This window comes from Moschus berezovskii, chromosome 14, assembly GCF_049115385.1.
Source record: "Moschus berezovskii isolate FMDL1 chromosome 14, NW_MosBer_1.0, whole genome shotgun sequence".
Lineage (NCBI taxonomy): Eukaryota > Metazoa > Chordata > Mammalia > Artiodactyla > Moschidae > Moschus > Moschus berezovskii.
The window spans coordinates 49,785,541-49,804,515 of record NC_142473.1 but is presented as its reverse complement, the minus strand read 5'-3'; the positions used below and the strand labels follow the sequence as shown (position 1 = coordinate 49,804,515).

Here is an 18,975-nt window from a genome sequence, read left to right as displayed (position 1 = left end):
TGGAAGTGAGAAATAGATTTAAGGGACTAGATCTGATAGAGTGCCTGATGAACTCTGGACAGAGATTCGTGACATTGTACAGGAGACAGGGATCAATACTATCCCCATGGAAAAGAAATGCATAAAAGCGAAATGGCTGTCTGAGGAGGCCTTACAAATAGCTGTGAAAAGAAGAGAAGCAAAAAGCAAAGGAGAAAAGGAAAGATATAAGCATCTGAATGCAGAGTTCCGAAGAATAGCAAGGAGAGATAAGAAAGCCTTCCTCAGTGATCAATGCAAAGAAATAGAGGAAAACAACAGAAAAGGAAAAACAAGAGATCTCTTCAAGAAAATGAGAGATTCCAAGGGAACATTTCATGCAAAGAGGGGCTTGATAAAGGGCAGAAATGGTATGGACCTAACAGAAGCAGAAGGATATTAAGAAGAGGTAGCAAGAATACACAGAAGAACTGTACAAAAAAGATCCTCAAGACCAAGATAGTCACGATAACGTGATCCAAGAGCCAGACATCTTGGAATGTGAAGTCAAGTGGGCCTTAGAAAGCATCACTACAAACAAAGCTAGTGGAGGTGATGGAATTCCAGTTGAGCTATTTCAAATCTTGAAAGATGATGCTGTGAAAGTGCTGCACTCAGTATGCCAGCAGATTTGGAAAACTCAGCAGTGGCCACAGGACTGGGAAAGGTCAGTCTTCATTCCAATCTTAAAGAAAGGCAATGCCAAAGAATGCTCAAACTACCTCACAATTGCACTCATCTCACACGCTAGTAAGGTCATGCTTAAAATTCTCCAAGCCAGGCTTCAGCAATATGTGAACTGTGAACTCCCAGATGTTCAAGCTGGTTTTAGAAAAGGCAGAGGCACCAGAGATCAAATTGCCAACATCCGCTGGGTCATGGAGAAAGCAAGAGAGTTCCAGAAAAACATCTATTTCTGCTTCATTGACTATGCCAAAGCCTTTGACTGTGTGGATCACAATAAACTGTGGAACATTCTGAAAGAGATGGGAATACCAGACCACCTGACCTGTCTCTTGAGAAACCTGTCTGCAGGTCAGGAAGCAACAGTCAGAACTGTACATGGAACAACAGACTGGTTCCAAATAGGAAAAGGAGTACGTCAAGGCTGTATATTGTCACCTTGCTTATTTAACTTATATGCAGAGTACATCATGAGGAACTCTGGGCTGGAAGAAGCACAAGCTGGAATCAAGATTGCCGGGAGAAATATCAATAACCTCAGATATGCAGATGACACTACCCTTATGGCAGAAAGTGAGGAGGAACTAAAAAGCCTCTTGATGAAAGTGAAAGAGGAGAGTGAAAAGGTTGGCTTGAAGCTCAACATTCAGAAAACAAAGGTCATGGCATCTGGTCCCATCACTTCATGGGAAATAGATGGAAAAACAGTGGAAACAGTGTCAGACTTTATTTTTTGGGGCTCCAAAATCACTGCGGATGCTGATGGAAGCCATGAAATTAAAAGACGCTTACTCCTTGGAAGGAAAGTTATGACCAACCTTGATAGTATATTAAAAAGCAGAGATATTACTTTGCCAACCAAGGTCCGTCTAGTCAAGGCTATGGTTTTTCCCGTGGTCATGTATGGATGTGAGAGTTGGACTGTGAAGAAAGCTGATCGCCGAAGAATTGATGCTTTTGAACTGTGGTGTTGGAGAAGACTCTTGAGAGTCCCTTATACTGCAAGGAGATCCAACCAGTCCATTCTAAAGGAGATCAATCCTGGGTGTTCATTGGAAGGACTGATGCTAAAGCTGAAACTGCAATACTGTGGCCACCTCATGCGACGAGTTGACTCACTGGAAAAGACTCTGATGCTAGGAAAGTTTGGGGGCAGGAGGAGAAGGGGACGACAGAGAATGAGATGGCTGGATGGCATCCCCAACTCTGTGGACATGAGTTTGAGTGAACTCCGGGAGTTAGTGATGGACACGGAGGCCTGGCGTGCTGTGATTCATGGGATCGCGGAGAGTCGGACACGACTGAGCGACTGAACTGAACTGAACCTGCTGGAGCAGTATCAGAGCTTAACTGAAGCAATTTCAGTTAGCTTTAGCTGTCTTCTGCCACCTAAAGAGGGGAGGAAGAAAACTTTAAAACACTTGTTAAGTTCACAGTCCAGAGGCACAGGCTCCCTAAAAGACTATGAGACCTAATCAAAGGACTCTAGTACACTTCCCCTTCCCACACAACTCAGCACCACATTACCAAAGATTCTGTTCACAGCAGTTCTTTTTACCAAGTACATCATGTCCAGCTTCCCTGGCAGCTCAGACAGTAAAGAATCTGTCTGCAAAGTGGGAGGCCTGGGTTTGATGCTTGGGTCAGAAGGATCCCCTGGAGGAGGAAATGGCAACCTGCTCCAGTATCCTTGCCTGGAAAATCCCATGGACAGAGGAGCATGGCATCACAAAGAATCAGACATGACTGATTGACTAACACTTTCACTTTCATATCCAGCTATCAAGAAAAAAGGCACACCAAAAGGCAAAAAAGCACAATTTGAGGATACACAGCAAGCATCAGACCCAGATATGACAGGGATATTGGAATTATCAGATTAGAAATTTAAAACAACTGTGATTAATATGCTAAAGGCTCTAATGGATAAAATAGTATGCAACAACAGATGGGCAGTGTAAGCAGAAACATGGAAATCCTAAGAAAGAACTAAAAGAAATTCTAGAGATTAAAAAAAACAAAAACACTTAACAGTGGGGCTAGCCTGAGCATGTTTAGGCATGGGAAAGGATCACCCTAGATGACCTAGAGTGAAAAGGAAGCAATGCCTAGTAAAGGTCCAGTGGAGTAGAAAGTGAAAGGAAGCTGAAAAGGTAGAGTCAAAAAGAAAAGCAAGAGAATCTAACGTTGTGGAATCCAGGGGAAGTGAGTGATTTCACAGGGACGGAGTGGTCGTTTATGACAAACACCTCTGAGAGGTCAAGATGAAGATGGAGAAATGTCCACTGTCTTCAGTTCCGTGGAGGGTACCTCCTGAGAGCAGTTTGGGTGGAGCTCTGGTGCTTAAGCCAGGTAGAAGCAGGTTGAAGAGGAAGAGGGAGATAAGGAATTGGAGCCATGTTGCCTAAACAACCCTTCAGGGAAGTTTGGCCAGACAACAAAGTATCGTTGGGAGAAGATCATGTATACAAGAGAGATGTTTATTTAAAAATTAATAGAAAATATTTAAAGAGTGATATGTGGGACCCATTGGAGAGGATAACCTGAGTTTCTGAGAGGCCCTAATGGGGTGGGGTGTCCATGCCACTTGCTAGGATGAGAAGCACATCTTTCAGTGCAGGGAGGAGGACAGGTATACAGGCGTCTTTGTGCGGATGACCAACTTGTCATTGTGGGAGCTCTTATCTTCTCCATGAAGCAAAGATATTTGCTGATATTGATTGAGATGAAGATGAAGGTCAGAGGTTTGAGGAAAGACTAGAAAGCCTGAGTGGTTGGTGTATAATAGCTACGTTTTGTTGACTTTCTAGTGTCAGGGACATATATTATTTCTAATAACCACAAAAACCTAGTAAATCCTATTGTCCTCAGTCTACAGAGTAGAAACAAATGTTAAAGAATTTACCCAAACTTATCCAACTAGTGGATGGCCAAGTTGGGACTGAGGTAGAAACCCAAACAGATATGTTTGGGTTTAAACTGACACTTTAATTTGAAACAGTAGAAGCCTGTGGCACAGACAAAAGTTATCTCCTCCCATTTTTCACTGGCTTTCCTACAGCTCATCAGATAGTTAAGATCCTTTGTGACCCAGTTTGAAAAGTCTAACCTGCGTGAGCAGTGAGTCGCCTTCAGTGCTTACATTTATTTATGTTAAATATAAGGCATCAGCAAGACAAAAATAGAATTTGGGGTCAGATTCCTTCATGGCTGGGGAGCTCTGCTGCTGTGACAGATGGATGAGGGAGCAAGTGCTAGAGGGAGAAAGGAAAGAAAAAAGAATCTGTCCTAAACTGAACCTTCTGTCCAGAGAAGACTTCCCTCCCAGAGCAGGTTTTCCGGATTGCTGGGCGTGTCTTGTTTTGTGTCCTGGGGTATCTGAGTGATGCTTTTCAGGTATCCAGAGTTCCTCCTCCCAGCACTCTTGCACCCTTACTCTCCAATAACCAGTTTCTAAGGAAATGGAAAGCTATGATAATGGAGTGTAAGTGTTTTTGTCTTCATAATTGTGAAGAGGAAAAAAACCTAAAGAAATTAGAAACCCTCAAGATGAGATGGGAGAATGAGAACAGACGACTCGTCAGGAAAATAGGCACTCCAGCCTGAAGAGTACATCTTTCATTCTCCTCCCAATTTATTCAGAAAATCACGTTTCATATGTTTTTCTCAGCCAAGAATGAAAAAAAAAGTTTTTTTTTTTACATTTCTCTTTTTTCTATCTTTGCAAGCCTAAAAATATGTTTAAGACTTTCTAGTATGCTGTGTTCTGGTAATGTTTGCATGATGTTTAACTGTAGGTTGTATTTTATTTGCACTTCTGTGGCCTGGAACTCCACAGAGTCAGGGGCACTCACTCACCTCTGCTTACCCTCAAATTCTAGCACGTTGTGCCATGCCTGCGGTCTTCTGGGTAAGAACTTTTTTAAAAAAATGAATGAATGAGCTCATTAAGCTTGCCTTGCAGAGTTTTCTCACGAGTATTCATTGCCTTCTGGTTCTCATTGCTGTCTCTTTACTGACATTGTCAGGGAACCTCTTACCTGTTTTAATTTTTGCTTTTTCTAGTTGTTGTAGTTACTGTTTTAGTAAGTGTAGCTATCACAGTTTTCTGTTATTTTGATTTTATCTTTCTCTAATAGGCAATGTATGGCACGATTTGCGTTTCTTTTACTAGTGAAGATGAACATCTTTTTGCACATGTATTTACCATTTGTTTTGCTTCTTTTGTGATTTGTCTGTTTCTTTCTTTTACTGAGTTTTATATTGGAGTTTTTGTTTTTTCTTAGTAATATTTAAGGTCTCTTTGAGATTAAAGGTGTCAGCCTTTGTTTGCTTTTTGATTCATTAAATGTCTGTGTCTTCACATATGTAACATTCTTCCATCAGAAGTTCTGCCTTTGGAGTTAGCTTGAAAAGTCCCTCCCACCTCTACCCTCATTCCTGAGATTACAAAAATCACCTGTATTAACAATAGCAACTTCAAGGACTCACATTTACTGGTACTGAACCATTTGCCAGACCCTGTTCCAAGAACTTTGTATGCTCTGTTTTCATTCATCACAGAAGCCCTGTGAGGCACTTGATCTTATAATTCATTTTACAAGTGAAGAATCGAAGACTCCGGTAAGTGAAGTGACTTGCTCAATCAAAGTCACGTGGTGAGTAGCAGAGACTGGAATCCAACCTAGATAATCTGACCCTAGAGGCCACAGTCTAAACTGTAATCTCTACTTTAAAACTTGAATCCATTTGGAATGAATTGGTGTGTTTATGTATGACAGTGATCTGGACTAAGTTTTCCCAAATACTCACTTATCTCATCTCCATCTGAATAAACCCGCACTTCCTAAATTACCAATATTATCATATAATAAATGCTCATATTTTTAACTTTTGTGCAGTCTGCACATTTGAACCTTATACACTGACATCATTAAACGAGCTTTTACAACCCAGATTTGACATTTGATGCATTAGTTGATGAAGCCCTTGAAAACTATTTTATGTGTCATTGCTGAAACAACTCAGTTTCAGCAGTATTTTCATGAAGTCACTCAGTTGTGTCTGACTGTTTGTGACCTCATGGACCTACCAGGTTCCTCCGTCCATGGGGTTTTCCAGGCAAGAATACTGGAGTGGGTTGCCATTTCCTTCTCCGGGAGATCTTCCCGACCCAGGGATTGAACCTGGGTCTCCTGCACTATAGGCAGACGCTTTACCGTCTGAGCCACCAGGGAAGTCCAAAAATGACATTTCATCTCACCCTTATTTTGAAGCCAGACACAATAAAGCACATATTGTATGATTTCTTAAATGCAGAATGTCCAGAAAAGGCAAAGTAGACAAGTGCTTCTTTAAGACTGGAGGTGTCAATGGCCAGTGATTGTAAAAAGTCTTGAGGTATCTTTTTAGGGTGATAGCAATGCTAAATTAAATTGTGGCCGATGGTGGTAAAATCCTGTGTGCATGCTAAGTCCCTTCTGTCGTGTCTGACTCTTTGTAACCCTATGGACTTTGTAGCCCGTCAGGCTCCTCTGTCCATGGGATTCTCTAGGCAGGAATACTGGAGTGGGTTGCCATTCCTTCCTCCAGGGTATCTTCCCAATCCAGGGATGGAGTGTCTCTTAGTGGATCCTGCATTGGCAGGCAGGTTCTTTACCACGGGCACCACCAGGGACTCCTGTAAAATCCTACAAATGTATTAAAATCCATTGAATTTTACAGTTAAAACAGGTGAATTTTATGGGATGTGAATTTTATCTCAATTAAACAATTTTTTAAAAAAGCAAAAACCTGTACCCTGGACTCATTCTCACACACACATACACACGCATGATGGGAAATCCAAAAGTGCTTATATTAATCAAAGTATAAACCTCAAAAATATAATAAAGTTGAGATAAATATGGAAATAATTAGAACTTGAAAGCAGTTAACTGTTATTCTCAAACAGATGCTCCCTTAAACTTAGCCTGTTGATACCATGAATGAAAGAAAATGTTGGGAACATATTGTTTAAAATTGTGCTACTAAAGTAATGTGTGATTAGAGTTTTTATAGAATTTTTAGTTCTTCTAAATTAGAAACCCTGTATAATATCTAAGTATGTTTTTCAGTTTTGTGCGTTTGTATTCTGTATATTTCTGTGAGATAATTATGTACCAAAGTTGGGAGCTATGTATTTTTATGCTTTTTTTTCATTCATTCATCTTCTTCACTTTTCTAGTAGCAGTATTCTGATATTATAATTACAGCCTCTTAATAATACATTTTTGCTACCTAGTAAGGTAAACCTCCCATCTCATTCTTATAAGTGATAAAAAAATTTGTAGTTTTGTCCATTTAATTTTTTCTTTAAAGTTTTTTGGGGAGGTGGGCTGTGCTGGGTCTTTGTTGTGGCAGGAGGGCTCAGTAGTTGCAGCTTGTGGCCTTAATTGCCCTGGGGAAGACCCGGGATCAAACTGCATCCTCTGTATTGGAAGGCAAATTCTTTACCATTGGACCACCAAGGAAGTTCCCCATCCATTTACTCTTGCAAGCAAATCTTAATATCACTTAGGAATAATGTTTAAAAATGAATTGTGATACTGGTCTAGGATTTACTCGTATTTATATACAATTTTGGTATGACTAAACACCTTTATGATATTAAATATTCCCATCTGGAAACACAGAATATTTCCATTTGTTTTAGTTTTTTTAAAAGAGTGATTTAATAAAATTTTGTAAAATTTACTTTATCTGTATTCACTGTATTTCTTTTTAAGTTTTTTTCCTGTGTGCTTTGTATTTTGGCTGCCATTGAGAATGGGACTTTATTTTTAAAATCTGTTTAGTTCACTGGTATATGTAGAAAGTGAAAGTGAAAGTCGCTCAGTCGTGTCCGACTCTCTGCGACTTTTGAAATTGAGATATAATTTACATTGGATAAAAAGCATCGATCTTAAGTGTTCCATTTTGATGAGTTTTGACATTTGTGTTCACTCATGTAATCACCACCCAAAACAAGGTATAGAACATTTCCATCACTCCAGAAGGTTTCATCATGCCCTATTCCAGTCAATCCCTCCACTCTCCTATCAGCAGCCAGTTTCTGACTTCTGTCAGCATGAGTTCCTGCTGGTTACTTCATACTTTTGTGTGTGAGAGGGGAGATTCTTTTGCTCAGCATAATGTTTTTAATATTTAACGATGCTGTAGAGTGTATCAGTAGGTTTTTTTTTTGTGTGTGTGTGTGTTTTTTTTTTTTTTAATGAGTATTATTAAACTGTATGAGTATACCAGATTTTATTTATTTTTCTGCTTTTGGACATTTGGGTTGTTTCTAATTTTTTTTTGGCACGAGGTCCTACATTTGCTTTTGGTTTTGGCAAATATGAATACAGCTGTGACGAACCTTCTTATTCAAGTCTATGTGTGGATTTATGTTTTTATTTCTCTTGGGTAAATACCTAGGAGTAAAATTTCTTGGTCATAGGGTAGGAATATGTTCATGAGAAATGCAAATAATTTTTCAAATCAGTTGTATTATTTTACCTTCTCACTAGCATTTCCGAGTTCCAGTTGCTTTATATCCCTGCCAGTGTTTAGTCTTGTAATCTTTTAATTTTAGCTACTCTAGGGATGGGATTTCACTGTAGTTTTCCTTTTTTGACTCATGATGCCAAGGATCTTTTCTTGCTTTTCATCTATCTTCTCCTATAAAATTTATGTTTTAGCCTTTTGCCCATTTTTTGTTGGGTTATCTCCTGATTTGTGATTTGTAGGAGTTTATTTGTCAATTCTCATTAGATACCTGTTTCATTAGTTGTGTTTTTTTTTTTATTGGAGGCAAATTACCTTACATTAATATATTGGTTGGTTTTGCCATACTTTGACAAGAATCCGCCCCGGGTGTACATGTGTTCCCCTTCCTGAACCCCCCTCCCACCTCCCTCTTCCCCTTATCCTCCCTCCAGGTCATCCCTGTGCACCAGCCCCAAGCATCCTGTATCATGCGTCCAACCTGGACTGGTGATTCATTTCACATATGATAATATACATGCTACAATGCCATTCTCCCAAATCATCCCACCTTCACCCTCTCCCACAGAGTCCCAAAGACTGTTCTATATGCCTGTGTCTCTTTTGCAGTCTCGTTTACAGGGTTAAGGTTACCATCTTTCTAAATTCCATATATATGCGTTAGTATACTGTATTGATGTTTTTCTTTCTGGCTTACTTCACTCTGTATAATAGGCTCCAGTTTCATCCACCTCATTAGAACTGATTCAAATGCATTCTTTTTGATGGCTGAAAAATACTCATCTGCAGATGGACATCTAGGTTGCTTCCATGTCCTGGCCATTACAAACAGTGCTGCGATGAACATTGGAGTTTATTAGTTTTAATAGTTACTCACTTTGTTATCTTAGATTTCCAACTAAGCAGTTATATGTTCTGTGAAGAATCATATTTTTGCCCTTTTTGTAATAACTTGACCTTTATGTATTTCCTTATTTTATGGCATTGACTAGAACTTCCTAAACCGTTGGATAGTAGGAGTGACAGCAGGAGTTTTTGTCCTGGTCTTGAATTTAATGATAACGTTTAAAGTGTTATATTATTCTGTTATTAGGAATGGACGTTGAATTTTATCTAATGTCTTTTCTGTTGAGATGTTGGCATGATTTTTCTTCTTTAATCCACTGATGTGATTTATTAATTTTGAAACATCCATGCATCTTAGAATAAACCCATCTTGGTCCAAAGCATATTATTAATGCTGATAGATTTTATTTGTTGATACACAGGAATTTTTCAAATGTATTCTTGTAAGAATTGGCCTATAATTTTGCTGGATTGTTGTTGTTTTGGTGGAGGTGTTTACTTCTGTGCATCTTTGCCAGATACTGTTTTTAGGGTTAGTAGTTTGAGAAGGCAATGGCAAGCCACTCCAGTACTCTTGCCTAGAAAACCCCATGGATGGAGGAGCCTGGTAGGCTGCAGTCCGTGGGGTCGCCAAGGGTCGGACACGACTGAATGACTTCACTTTGACTTTTCACTTTCACACATTGGAGAAGGAAATGGCAACCCACTCCAGTGTTCTTGCCTGGAGACAGGGGAGCCTGGTGGGCTTCCGTCTATGGGGTCACACAGAGTCGGACATGACTGAAGTGACTTAGTAGTAGCAAACTAAATATTTGGAACATGTTTTTAAATAAATCGATTATGTATGACACCTTTCCATTCCCATCCACCTATCCATTTTACCCTCGAGTGACTTCCTTCGTCTCACTCCTCCCCTGCCCTTATTACTGGCCAGCGCTGAGCCCCAGAGAACCCTAAGCGCTCTGCTTAACTGTGCTCAGTCTCTCTGCTGCAGATATAGACATCTTCGGCTCCCTTGAGTTTTGAGATTTGCATTTTCTTTTGTAATGAGTTCTCATGTACTAAATTGGAGTGCATTTAATGATAGCACCTTGGGAAGCAGCAATCCCAGCCCACGTGCTGGGCCATAAACTAGATTAAACTATGTGAAATCACTGGGCGTCCTCTTTTGACCAACCAAAGAGGCAGTCTCACATAGTTCAACGTATATCTGGACCCTCTCTCAGATGTCTGGAAGCAGCTGGAGGCTAGGGAAGCCTTCACTTTTTGTCTTTTGGAGTCCCTGGAGGGAGATACTTACATCAGTTGTGATGAGGGCCCTTGGCCTTAGGGAACAGCACCTAAGGAACATTTTTAATGTTATATTTAGATTTTTCTAGATTGTCTTAGAGGCTTTTGCTTTGATTCCCCCAGAGCCCCTCAGGAGAATATTTAGTAAGACCCCTGTCATGAATCTTCCTAAACAGAAGGAACATCCGGCACACATTAAAGGATCTGACTGGAAGCAATGGCTAATGCATAAGCAATTGAAATTCTTGTTAATGAGTAAGGAGACCTTATAAAATCTAAGACGGTCTTAAGAAATTAACTAAAAACAATGGAACCTTGAACAGCATAGGTTGCACGTTTTGCAATGGCTTCCTTCTTGATTATCCTGATCCTACTTTGCCTACTGCCTCAGTTAACTTCTCTACACAAAAACTAGGCTGATCTCTTTGACTTCTAGACTGATTCTTATTATTCTTGCCCCTAGTCCTCTAATCGGAGAAGGCAATGGCAAGCCACTCCAGTACTCTTGCCTAGAAAATCCCATGGATGGAGGAGCCTGATGGGCTGCAGTCCGTGGGGTCGCTAGGGGTTGGACACGACTGAGCGACTTTACTTTCACTTTCACACATTGGAGAAGGAAATGGCAGCCCACTCCAGTGTTCTTGCCTGGAGAACCCCAGGGACGGGGGACCCTGGTGGGCTTCCGTCTATGGGGTCACACAGAGTCGGACACGACTGAAGTGACTCAGCAGCAGTCCTCTAATAACTCCCTATTTCATCACAATAGACGCCAAAGTCCTCCAGGATTTGGGCCCCTTCACCCATTGTCTCCAACCTCCTTTCCCACTACTGTAGCAAGCATTTTCCCCACTCCACCTGCACCGGAGCCTCCTTTCTGATGTTCAAACACACAGTTCCACCTTAGCACCGTTTTCTCTGCTGGAATCACTCCCCCTAGCTGTCTGTATGCCTTGCTTCCTCACTTCCTTTAGGTCTTCTTTTTTTTTTTGGCTGCACCATGCAGCATGTGAGATCTTAGTTCCCCAACCAGGGATCCAATCCATTCTCCAAGCAGTGGAAGTGCAGAGACTTAACCATCAGACCGCTGGGGAAGTCTCCGTTAGGTCTTTTTTTTTAACCTCCTCATCTCTGAGGTCTTCCCTGACCATCCTATTTAAAAATGCACTTCTTTTCACAGCCTGCTATCTCCCTATAATTTTTGGCAGCATTTTTTTTTTTTACCATTTAATATCCAATGTCGTATTTGTTTAATTTGTTTATTGTCTAAGTTCTAGAATGTTACCTACAATGGCAACTCCATTACATCCAGGATGCTTATCCTTTTTTCCTCCTTTATATTCCCAGAACCTAGTATAGTGCCTGTTACATGGCATGTGTTCAACAAATACTTATTGAATAGATTAATAAATAAATTTAAAGAGACTTTTTAAAAATATGCCCAGGTTCTCCCCTGCCTCCCACATGCCCAGGTTCTCCCCTGCCTATGTTCTCATCCTAGGTGAATGAGAACTGTGCCTTCTGAGAGAAGAGAGACTTTCTGATACATTCTAAAATCTATCACCTTTGAATGAAGACTTAGAGCCAGAGAAAGCACACAGGTGGAATGACCCATTCTTGACACTGGTGAACTTTGTAACTGCAGACAAGTTGTTTAACCTCTCTGCTGGTATCTGATCACCTCCTGTAGCAAGGAGGGCCATACCATTTCAAAAGACTATCTTATTGCCTTATTTCCTGTATAATTCTTTCCATAGCCTAGGAAATTCTTTTTATTGAATTTAACTTTTTATCTTGGACCATAGTTGATTTACAATATTGTATTAGTTTCAGGTGTACAACAAAGTGATTCAGTTATACGTTTACATATATCCATTCTTTTTCAGAGTCTTTTCCATATGGGTTATTACAGTGTACTGAGTAGAGCTTCCTGTGCTATACAGTAGGTCTTTGTTTTTTATCTATTTTATATGTAGTAGTATGTATCTGTAATCGCCAACTCCTAATTTATCCCTCCCTCACTCCCCTTCCCCCTTGGAAACCACGAGTCTGTTCTCTATGTCTGTGAGTCTGTTTCTGTTTCATAGATATATTAATTTGTGTTCATATTTTAGGTTCCACATATAAGTGATAGCATATGATATTTGTCTTTCTCTCTGACTTATTTCACTTAGTGTGATAATCTCTCTAGGTCCATCCATGTTGCTGCAAATGGCATTCTTTCTTTCTTTTATGGCTGAGTAATATTCCGTTGGTCATAACTTTCCTTCCAAGGAGCAAGCGTCTTTTAATTTCATGGCTGCAGTCAGTATCTGCAGTGATTTTGGAGCCCCAAAAAATAAAGTCTGACACTGTTTCCACTGTTTTTCCATCTATTTCCCTTGAAGTGATGGGACCAGATGCCATGATCTTTGTTTTCTGAATGTTGAGCTTCAAGCCAACCTTTTCACTCTCCTCTTTCACTTTCATCAAGAGGCTTTTGAGTTCCTCCTCACTTTCTGCCATAAGGGTAGTGTCATCTGCATATCTGAGGTTATTGATATTTCTCCCAGCAATCTTGATTCCAGCTTGTGCTTCTTCCAGCCCAGCGTTCCTTATGATGTACTCTGCATATAAGTTAAATAAGCAAGGTGACAATATACAACCTTGACGTACACCTTTTCCTATTTAGGAAAGTTATGACCAACCTTGATAGTATATTAAAAAGCAGAGACATTACTTTGCCAACCAAGGTCTGTCTAGTCAAGGCTATGGTTTATCCCGTGGTCATGTATGGATGTGAGAGTTGGACTGTAAAGAAAGCTGATCGCCGAAGAATCGATGCTTTTGAACTGTGGTGTTGGAGAAGACTCTTGAGAGTCCCTTATACTGCAAGGAGATCCAACCAGTCCATTCTAAAGGAGATCAATCCTGGATGTTCATTGGAAGGACTGACGCTAAAGCTGAAACTCCAATACTTTGGCCACCTCATGCGACGAGTTGACTCACTGGAGAAGACTCTGATGTTGGGAAAGGTTGAGGGCGGGAGGAGAAGGGGACGACGGAGAATGAGATGGCTGGATGGCATCACCGACTCTGTGGACATGAGTTTGAGTGAACTCCGGGAGTTGGTGATGGACAGGGAGGCCTGGCGTGCTGTGATTCATGGGGTTGCGGAGAGTCGGACACAACTGAGCGACTGAACTGAACTGAATATTCCGTTGTATATATGTAGGACATTCCTGTAGCATCTGTGTGTCTCAGGTATTCATGCAGTTTGTACATCAGGATGCAAGAGTGTCCTCAAATGTAGGTCACCCTGATAGAGAGGAGTCTTTACTCTATGTTCTCCCTGATCAGTCTCTCTCTCCTTTCCTGTCGAAACTACTGCTTATTCATTCACTGATGCATTGCATTTAATATTTATGGACCTACCCTGTGCCAGGCACTGCTCTAGAAAGTATGGGAGCAACAGAGATAATGAATTCACACATGTATTTCAGACACTGTGCTAAATACTTTCCATGTATTTTATTTACCTTTACTCTTTGAAGTATAGTTGATTTGGGGCTTCCCTGGATGCTCAGTGGTAAAGAATCCATCTGCCAGTGCAGGAGATGCAGATGCATTCCCTGAGTTGGAAAGATCCCCTGGAGATGGAAATGGCAGCACACTCCAGTATTCTTGTTTGGGAAATCCCATGGACAGAGGAGCCTGAAGGGCTACAGTCCGTGGGGTCACAAAACAGTCAGACATGACTTAGCCACTGAACATCAAATAGTTGATTTATAATGTTGTACTAATTTCTGCTGTACAGCAAACTGAATTAGTTATATATACATGTGCATTCTTTTTTATATTCTCTTCCATTATGGTTTATACCAGGAGATTGGATATAGTTTTCTATGCTGTACAGCAAGATCTTGTTGTTTATCCATTCTGAATGTAATAGTTTGCATCTACCAACCCCAGACTCCTAATCCACCCCTCTCCCTCCCCACACTTTGGCAACCACAAGTTTGTTCTCTATCTTTAAATGTATTTTTAGTTTGTTATTTTTTAGAGAAGGAGACTATTACTGTTGTTTTTTATTGGAAGTACATCTGAGATGCCCCCTAATTACACCTACAGTACCCTATATTGTAACAAAATCTCTCATTTCCCTAAGGAGTATTAGAAAATTTTAGTGGAAATGGAGGGAAACAGTCTAATGCTTGTGTGTGAAATAAAGGCAGATCCTCTTTTGCTAAAGCCCCATTTGCCCTAGTTCTTAAATAGGATTCAGTCAAGGTAGCTTTTCTCTCTCTTTTTTTCTTTTTTCCTCTCTAGCTGCAAAGGCAAAAGCAAGTTCCTGCTGATGAAAGGTGTGAGAAGGTCAGCCCTGAGGGTGGACCTGTGGCTAAGAGAAGGATCTGGAGGCTTGTAGCTCCCAGCTCAGCAACCCCAAGCTTCTCAAGTCTCCACGAGAATTTAGCCACCTTCCCCTTCCCCAGTCCCCAGTTCTCTTGCACTCTGCAAGGACTCCCCACTTAGGAGCGCCATAGGCTCTGCAGTCAAGCTACTTGCTTGGAGTGTGGCTCTAGCACTAACCAGCTGTGTGACCTAGGAAAGATTGAGTAACTTCTCCAACCCAAGTTTCTCTTCTGTAAAATGACCAGGGCCCCAGATAAAAGTACCAAAAGAAAGAAAATATAGCTCCAGCCTTCAGCTTTTCACAGTCTGAAACAAGTATCTCTAATTTCATGTGGTAATAGAAACGTGGACAGAGGGCTGCCACAGCAGAGCACAGGGTTGGAGAGACAGGATGCCTGCACAGAAGGGGAAACTTGTAAGCCAAGTCTTCAACACACACACAGAAAAAAACATTTTACCAGCAGAGAAGTAAGTAGAGTTGTTCAGAAATGAAAGGGTAAGGTTTATGTAGGGAGTAAGAATAGTTCAGACGGACTGGACGTGACTGGACATACTATTTCTCGTGGCAGGAGAAATAATAGGAGTTATCCTTGGAGTCATCTCGAAGGATATGCTAAGAGGTTCACATTTGAACCTAAGAGCATCTGGGATCTGTCCAAGGATTTAAGCAAGCAAGCAAAATGGTCAAGTCTGTTTATGTGAAGGACGAATTGGAAAAGGTAGAATTATCCCCAAGTAATCTTGCAGAGACTGAGGCAGAGGGAATAGATAGGAAGTTGTAATCAAGACACATTTTGGAGAACAAATGAAGTGGCTTGGTGACCTATGTACTAAGCTCTAAGAGTGGCAGTAAGGATGGAGCAAAAGTTCGTGGGGCCAGAAGATAGATAGGATCGTAGTGCTTATCTCCAGATAAGGTTGAGAGCACCCTGTGTCCTGGGATTATCTGTGGGGCAGATCTCCATCCAGAGTAGAGTAAAAATAATGTTTTTTTCTTTATGATTGTTCCTTCCCCTGAGCATGTTGGTTTAATTCACTAACTGTCATGTTTCCCTTTAGAGGGCATCTTTACTAGGGAATCTCATCCTCCCATCTCCCCCAAACTATGTGAATTCTTAGTTTTGATGGAATGTCTGGGATGACAAAGATGCTTACAGTGCTGGGTGAATTCTTAATTATTTCCAATGCATCTTAATGTTTTTTTTTTTTCTTCAAAAGCCAGTGAAACACCTTGTAACAGAGTCATCACACAATGCCCAAGCTTCTAAAGATGCTCTCCTGTTCCCAAGTAAGATTTTTTCTTTAAAGAAGAGCAAATTTTCATCATCTTGTTCCTTTTTTTTCTATTAAGAATTGATGGATCTCTAAAATGTCTTAACAGAATAGATTGTTTTACCTTCAACTTAAATACGAAAGTCTTTTCTGTAGTGCTTTAACTTTTGAAATTCTCTTTGTGTTCACCGAGGACAGTCTTTGACTAGACATGCTCCCTGGGAAAATAGGAGTATTAAAAAAGCTCATGTGTGAATCTTAAAGAATTTATTAGGGCAGCAAGTTGAGAAAGAATGAGAAGTCTCATCAAGACTCCAGTACCCGAAAGTCTTGTGCTTGGTGCAGCAAGATTGGAATTCACCTCCTCTTTTCCATGTCTCCTTTTAAAGTTTGCGTGTTCCTAAGATGCTGAATTAGGCAGCTTTAGTCAGGAGCCCTCACCATTTCTGACCTCCTAGTTCCTCTAGATCTCGCCCTCAGAGACAGTCACACACTCCACCAAGTCCTCTCTTCTTAATCACAATTCTGATAACACAGTTGCCTTGTTCCAAAACTTGATTGTCTCCTTTTGCCTACCAGGTGATGTCTGAGATCAGGGAACTGCAGGACATCAGGGCTGGGAAAGACTTTACATTGTTAACCACTCCCTTCCTCTCTAAAGCAGAGAAATCTGCTGAACAGATAGTAAATTCTCCCCCTTCAGAGACAAACAGACCATGATTTTGGATTGTGATAGGGGAGAATATTCTAAATCTTCCTATGTCTTCCCCTTGTTGGCCCTGGTTCTAAACCTTGGAACCGTTAAGAGTGAGTTTAGTCCCTCTTTTGTATGACTCCACTTCAAATCTGTGCTGACAAGAATCTTGTCTTTCTCGAACCTGTTCCTGAAAATTTAATACCTCCTCATTGTTCTGCATGTAATACTGATCCCGTCTGTCTCATGGTAGTTGCTCTTCTCACCATCTTCGAGGTGATCATACATCTCTAAACTGCAGGTGTCCAGAACAGAATTCAGGTTTCAGGTGTGTTGTGGCTGGTGTATAACCTCCCTCCCTAGACTGTACCTCTATTGATGTAGCCTAAAGCAAAATTGGGCTTCCCAGGTGGCGCTAGTGGTAAAGAACCCTCCTGCCCGTGCAGGAGACTAAAGGGATGTGGGTTCAGTCCCAGGGTTGGGAAGATCCCCTGGAAGAGGGTAGGGCAATCCACTCCAGTATTCTTGCCTGGAAAATCCTATGGACAGAGAAACTTGGTGGGCTACAGTCCTTGGGGTTGCAAGAGCTGGACGTGCCTTAGTGACTAAATCACTTTGATGGGAACGTGCCGGACTTCCCTGGTGACTCAAGCAGTAAAGAATCCACCGACAATGCAGGAGACACAGCAGATGCGGGTTCGATCCCTGGGTGGGAAAATCCTCTGGAGGAGGGCATGGCAATCGCTCCAGTATTCTTGCCTGGGGAGTCCCATGGAAGAAAAGCCTGGCAAGTTACAGTCCATAGGGTCATAAAGAGTCGGACACAACTGAAGCAACTCAGCACGCATGTACACATGTGAACTTGTCAGCCAGCCCCTAGATTATACTCTTAGAAGGTCTAAGGGGAAGCCCCAGTCATGTGGGGTGGTCAGGAACCACACCATCCCCATACCAGTGGAACCAATCCTCTGAGTCCTCACCAGTGAACCAGTCCAGACTGGGAATCCCAGACTCAGTCACGTGGCAGGGTAAGCATGAGGATATGTAAACAAGCAGGCTTCCTTCCAGCTTGAGCAACTGTGAGCCATATAGCATCATGTGATATGAATATATCATAGCAGCCATCCTGACTCCCGGACTCACTTCTCCTTTTGCCTTCGTGATTCTAAGGGAGTTACATGAGAAGGTGATGGTATTTTGGAATAGGATAGCAACATAGAGAAGGGTAAAATTGGACAGACTAGATATTTTTGGAGGGAGAAATAACATGACTTGCAGATGTGGGAGGGTGAGAGGAGAGGAGGAATACAAAATCTAATGACTGCCAGATTTGGGGAGCTGCTCGGAGGATGTGTTTACCAAACTGAAATAAAAAAGATGGGTAGGATGGCTGGGAGCAGGAGAGGGAAATCAGTTCCAGTTTTGAAATATCACGATTGAGATGCCTCTTAGACAATTAACTAGACACCTAAAGAAGGCACTTGGATGTATGAGTTTATAATGCAGGAAGAAGTGGGGATGGAGACATAAATGGTGGAGTCATCCATGTACACAAGTGGCATTTTAAACCAGGGAAGCAGATAAAATCAGAAAAGATAGTGATATCAATGTTTTTGTAAAGTGATCTAAATATATATGTGATGTTATCATCCTATGTATTCCTAACTGAGCATATCATTAGTCAGAGTAATACTTTCTAATGTAGGGCCAGTCCTGTGGAAATAGATCTAGAATCGTTTGAGGGAATGATTCAAGAAAGGAAAAGGAATGGGCTGATGGCAGTCCTCTCCCAGGGCCCTGTAAGGGCTGTTGGCTTCTCTTGTCCCCCAGCACCAGCTCAGACTGTGTCATCCTCCAGGAACACTTCCAGTGCAATTAATCATGTTAATATCTATAAATAAAGTGCAATCAACAGTTACTTTAACAGTGCATGCTAATTATTGGTAGGATCTGTCACTGAAAAAGGATGTTTTTGCCAATTTTGTCACGTCTGGGGCAAGTATCGGGAATACAGTGGGAGTTTCTGAGAAAACTGAATGACCAAATCATTGCAAGCTTCCATTTACAGGTGGGCCAGGTTTGGGCCATCAGTGTGATTGTTACAGTGAAAGTTAATCACCCTTGAGAGAAATGTTGCAACTGGAATTTCCTCTCTAACTGATAAATAATTATTTCACCCTGCTTTCTCTCACAAGTGTTTTTGTTATTGTGAGAGACTCTGTAAGAACAGGATTTCTCAGTGAGTCAGTAGTGCTGGG

General features: G+C 41.2%; 1 protein-coding gene and 1 non-coding gene across 4 annotated transcripts in view; one reads left to right on the top strand and one right to left on the bottom strand.

Annotated features, from left to right (window-relative positions):
• SYT9 (synaptotagmin 9) overlaps positions 1–18,975 on the top strand; it is a 235,239-nt gene that overhangs the window by 132,563 nt on the left and 83,701 nt on the right. The gene's annotated exons all lie outside the window — the stretch shown is intronic.
• TRNAY-AUA (transfer RNA tyrosine (anticodon AUA)) lies at positions 5,868–5,939 on the bottom strand. Its single transcript has one exon. It is a non-coding gene; the product is annotated as a tRNA-Tyr (tRNA).